Source organism: Rana temporaria, chromosome 5 (assembly GCF_905171775.1).
Source record: "Rana temporaria chromosome 5, aRanTem1.1, whole genome shotgun sequence".
Lineage (NCBI taxonomy): Eukaryota > Metazoa > Chordata > Amphibia > Anura > Ranidae > Rana > Rana temporaria.
Window position 1 is genome coordinate 350,615,696 of NC_053493.1, and position 6,000 is coordinate 350,621,695.

Here is a 6,000-nt window from a genome sequence, read left to right on the forward strand (position 1 = left end):
TAGGTAAATTGTAACTCTAAACAGGTCACCTGTAAAGGCAGTTAAACGCCGTCTATGGGGATTTTAAAGTACAGTAGTTTGTTGCCATTTCACGAGCATGAGCAATTTTAAAGTGTGATGCCGCTTACACACGACCGTTTTTCGCAATGTAAAAAATGACATTTTTTTTTTAATGTCATTAAAAATGATCGTGTGTGGGCTCCAGAGCATTTTTCGCGACAATAAAAAAGGGCATTACAAATTTAGAACATGCTCTAAATTTTCGTGTCGTTTTTAACGTCATAAAAAATGGTCGTGTGTGGGCTTTAACTACGTGAAATAACATGCATGCTCAAAAGCAAGTTATGAGACGGGAGCGCTCATTCTGGTAAAACTAGCGTTTGTAATGGAGATAGCACATTCATCACGCTGTAACAGACTGAAAAGCGCGAATCATCTCTCACCAAAATTTTACTTACACAAAATCAGCAAAAGCAGCCCCAAGGGTTGCGCCATCCAAATGGTACTTCCCCTTTATAGTGCCGTTGTACGTGTTGTATGTCACTGCGCTTTGCTAGAGCATTTTTTTTCACGCGGCATAACATGTTAGGTATCTATTTACTCGTTGTAACATCTTTCACATTTTACAAAAAAATTGGGGGATACAGGGGGTCCCCGGGTTACGAACGCATTAGGGACTCTCCTCCTGTTTGTAAATCAGAAATGTTCGTAAGTCGTCCGCGCAGACCGGCAATTACGGACATTTCCGATGTTTTCCGATGTTCTGTCGAATGCCGTTCTGCGCATGCGCAGCCAGACGGAGCCTCGGGAAATGTCGGGGAAAGTCTGTAATTGGCCGCACATGCGCGGCCAACTTATGAACATTTCCGATTTACAAACAGGAGGAGAGTCATCACGAGTTCATAACCCAGGGACCCCCTGTATCCCCCATTTTTTTTTTGTAAAGTGTGAAAGATGTTACACCAAGTAAATAGATACCTAACATGTTACAGATTAAAATTGTGCACGCTCATGGAATGGTGACAAACGACTGTACTTTAAAATCTCCATAGACGCGTTTTAAACGCCTTTACAGGTGACCTGTTTGTAAATCGGAAATGTTCGTAAGTCGGGCCCGCATGCGCAGACCGGCAATTGCAGACATTTCTGATGTTTTCCGATGTTCCATCGAAACCGGAGACGGTCCACCCAAAATGGCAGAGGGTCCCCGCAGCGCCCGGTTCGTAAGAAGGAGAAGTTTGTAACTCGGGCGTTCGTAAGTCGGGAACCCCCTGTATATTGTGTTTTGTTTCTTTTTTAATTTATTGAAAAAAAAAATTGTGTTTGAAAAACCTCTGCACAAATACCATGTGACATATAAAATTGCAACAGTTTTAGGGTCTCTATTAAAAAAAAAAGGAATACAAATTGGGGGTTCTATCAAAAAATACTGATTTTAACAAAAAGTGGCAGAAAATGCCTGGTTGGCAAGTGGTAGAAGAGCATACACACTTCACTAGACCAGGGAAGCTTCTGTTCTTTGCCCGAGAAGAGAGTAACCATATGGTTCACGGTGAAGTCTCCTTATAAGAACTGTATTTCTTCATGAAATGAAGAACATTTGTAGACCAATATTAGGGTGCTAGATAGGAAGGGCCCCCAAAAGCATCTGGTGCAGTGGTTACAAAGAAATGCCCTAAAGGGCCTATGAATTGTAATTATTTTCCAGTATTTGTATGTAGATCTGCAATCATTTTTATAAGTTTGTTATGTTCTAACTATGTATTAACTTCTGTGTTCATTCAACAGATACAATATGAATACGTTACTGATGATCCTGAGGACTGGGAGAATAAATTGTACATTTTCTGATTTGACTGCGCAGAAACTGGGAGAATTACTGATTTTGAACTACATGTTTTGACTAGTCCCGCTATACGTTTTATTAGATTGTAAATTTGCGTTTTTTTCTGTTTGCATATGGCAATTTTCTATTACTTTTCGTTCTTTTTACAAATAATTGCCTTTACGTTATTTGTATTATACCTTTTGGAGAGCGCTGAAAGGATTGTACACATATGTATATTTGTAAGAGCCACTTTTTACAAATAGCTAATTTCTGTCTATCACAACTGTTTGTTGCTATAATTTAAACTTTTATTTATCATTTGTATTCTGGTGCATTTCATTTTGTTGATTGTCTGTACTGAATTATATGTATATATAAGTAGATTTGCACTGCTGTGCATTATTCCGAAATCATTTTATTTAAAATGTAAATAACTAATGTCTGTCCTTATCGGTAAAACTATTAGGTATATGTAACAGGTTAATTTATATTTCTTTATTTAGATTTAAAATACTAAATGTGTTTGTTAGGTATGGATTTTGTGTCACCTTTTACTTATGTTAGATATTTTATTACATGCTTGTACACAATTCCTACAAATGTTTAAGGTGCGCCCTTTTTATTTCTGAAAAAACAGCATTATAATCAAATGAGAACATTAATAGTTATAATAATAACATTTTTAACAATCATCAGTACTGATGATAACAGAAAGTAATATAATTAAAAAATAAATATAATATAAAAAAGAAGTCTAAAAGTTAAACTTTTAGATATTTTATTACATGCTTGTACACAATTCCTACAAATGTTTAAGGTGCGCCCTTTTTATTTCTGAAAAAACAGTATTATAATCAAATGAGAACATTCATAGTTATAATAATAACATTTTTAACAATCATCAGTACTGATGATAAAAGAAAGTAATATAATTAAAAAATAAATATTAATATAAAAAAGAAGTCTAAAAGTTAAACTTTTTAATATTCAATCTCTTTTATTTTACCAAAGGGATCATAAAAAAATGTATAGTTTGTTCAACTATAGTTTTTGATTAAAGTATGTTATTGTCTTAGATTAGGGAGTGTATTAAATTAGTTATTGTCAAACTAGCTCAGAAGGCCAAAATGTATTTTACTGGACATTACCTTAGATTGGCTTGACGAACAAATAGCCAAACTCTTTTCATACTTTCTAGGCAGTTACAGTATCTATTGTTTTCTTTTTAAAAGTTTTGCATACATGAATTAAAGCTGATGATTGTAAACAACCCTGTCAGTGGTAAATGGTTTGTCTCAACCCTCTAGCTATCACTTTTTCTGGACAGCTTAGTCTGTTAAAGGAAATTGGAAAATAATGGACTTACTTGCCAGACCACAAGGTGAAAATAAAGGGAAAAAAGAGTAAACAAAAAAAGCCACCACAACTAATCTAGGAATTGGTGAGCTTCAATATATTACAATTTGTTCTTAGGTTTATTACTGCTTTAATTGGGGCTCAATTCTCAGTCCTACATGGTGTTGGTTAAACACCCCAGTAAAGAAAGACACTTATTTTAATCCATTATTTTCCATTTATTTGCGAATATAAAAGAAAAAAAATATTTTGTTGTAGCATAAGAAAGAATGCTTTTTGGCAGTGTATTAACATTAAGGAAAGTGTTTGTTTCTGGTATGATTATTATTATTTGTTGTATTGCCCTACACCACAAAGTTGAACTTAAAGGGGTTGTAAAGGTAAAAAAAAAATCCCTAAATAGCTTCCTTTACCTTAGAGCAGTCCTCCTTCACTTACCTCATCCTTCGATTTTGCTTTTAAATGTCCTTTTTTCTTCGAGAAATCCTCACTTCCTGTTCTTCTGTCTGTAACTACACACTGTAATGCAAGGCTTTCTCTCTGGTGTGGAGAAAGCCTCTTGAGGGGGGAGGGGGCGAGCAGGAGTGTCAGGACGCCCACTAACACAAGCTCCTTTCTCTATCTGCAAAGTAGAGAGTGTCCTGACCTTCCTGCTCACCCCTTCCCCCTCAAGAGGCTTTCTCCACACCAGGGAGAAAGCCTCGCATTACTGTGTGTAGTTACAGACAGAAAAACAGGAAGTGAGCATTTCTCAGAAGAAATAAGGGCATTTAAAAGCAAAATCGAAGGATAAGGTAAGTGAAGGAGGACTGCACTAAAGTAATGGAAGCTATTTAGGGGGGAAACAATTACCTTTAATCCCCTTTAAGTGTTAATCTAGCAATATAGCACAGATTTTATTATTTTAATACTTGGAAAAATAGCCAGTATTTACTGGACAGATGTTTGTAGCTTTGGCACAATCCAGATTGGCCACCTAGAATTTTGAAGGACCTCTATAAACAAATTAATGGCATTCAGCCCCAATCAGGAGCATAGATAGGATCCTTTCAGCTTATTTACTTATTGGGCTGTTTAACGTTTCTGGCTCCTGCTCACTTGTGAAATCCTATGGCCTGAACTCCAATCTCATTCCATTCGAGACATTCGTACCATAATACAGTGTGTATCAATGCATGCATTTATATGTCCTGAAGAATGTTGCGTTAAGCAGCCCATTTATTTTGGATCAGTTGTCAATGCACCTCAACACACAAAAAGATAGGTCTGCTCTAGTTTTTAAAACACTACACACTACAATGCACAGAGCAATCGTACCTATGCATTGTGGTGTGCTGGGGTTCACTTTATATATGGGTTGGTGTGCATTTATTATTTTTAATATTATAGAGAAACCATTTTCTGAGGCTATCATGGACTTTAATGGTACTGTATAAGGACTTCAACACATGAGTATATGTATATAAAAAAGTATTTATAACAACAATTTTAAAAAACCCATATAAAAGACAAATTGTGCCACAGAAGGGCACCCAATTGCTCTCCATTGAATGGACAATAAGATAGTGTTGGCACAAGGCTGATACTTTAAATCCTAAACATAAAATATACAGTATATCCTGGTTCAGGAGTTTCTAAAGTGCGAGCACAAACATTTATTTCTACAAAAAATAAATAGTAGAATTAAAAAATGTGGTTTTAAAGTATCAGCCTTTTACCATCACTATCTTATTGCCCAGTCTATAGAGAGCAATTGGGTGGCATTCTGTGTCACCACTTGTGTTTTATATGTGTTTTTTTTTTTTATGTATCCACCCATGTGTTGAAGTCCTTATACAGTACCATTAAAGTCCATGATAGCCTCAAAAAATTGTTTCTCTATAAATGAATATAGAACATAGGTATTCTTAACAAACACATATTTTTTTTATGGCACATATTATTAATTGAAATTAATATACACAATTTATACAGTGCCGTCGATTTGTATGATCCTTTAGAGAAAAAAGGAGACCGTACCATTACAGTAGAATTCAAGACAAGAGGGTTAGGAAGTCTTTGCTGAAATTACTTTCAATCTAGAGGGAGGGAATGAGAAAGCACTACAACACACATAACGAGTGTGTTACTGTAACGTTTGTCATAATATGTTGTGCATTATACTGCACGTTGTACTGTAAATGAGCATAAGACAGTATGGGAAAAGCTCTGGAAGCACAACTGTGCACCTTTCTGCAGCAGCCTATTATTTCCCTTTCCAGACAGAGCAATCCAATGCAAGACAAAGCATAACAATCATCAACTTTTAGGCCATTTCTACATTTTCCTAAATTCAGTTTACAGTAAACTTTTTTTGTGTGTATTTATAACTATGTTGTGTATGAAGAAGAATGTTGATTTTTTTTCTTTGTTGAAATGTGTAATATACTTTTTAAATGTTTGTAAATAAATATTTTCTTGAACTTATAGGTGTATTTGTGTTTATAATGATTGGTAAACACCAGTTCTGCCCCTCCATGCTGGATCAGGGGGTATTTGATCCTAAAAAGGCCAACCCATAGCACGCACAGCTGTGTGCATTGCATGAAGTAGCAGGGTAGTTAAATAGGTCAGATTTGGCCACTGTATTGCCCACCAAACGTGGTTAAATTTTTGCCGCAGCTACAGCGTGTGTACAGCCCTGAGCAGGACTGCTGATAGGGAAGTACAGCCAGCCCTCCTGTACCGGGCCCGAGCTCTGTCACTTCAGAAGAGGGGCACGGGCAACTGCAGGAGAGGAGAGCCAGCTGTACTGCCTTGTGACACCTGTGGACAGG

General features: G+C 36.2%; 1 protein-coding gene across 5 annotated transcripts in view; it reads left to right on the forward strand.

The window, feature by feature from the left end:
• Positions 1-3,565, forward strand: part of RALYL (RALY RNA binding protein like) — a 1,196,807-nt gene extending 1,193,242 nt beyond the window's left edge. For all 5 annotated transcript variants that reach the window (XM_040354532.1, XM_040354535.1, XM_040354531.1 and 2 more), the window contains one exon: positions 1,789-3,565. The gene's annotated coding sequence lies outside the window, so the exon portion shown is untranslated. The remainder of the gene's footprint in view (positions 1-1,788) is intronic.
• The last annotated feature ends 2,435 nt before the right edge of the window (positions 3,566-6,000 follow it).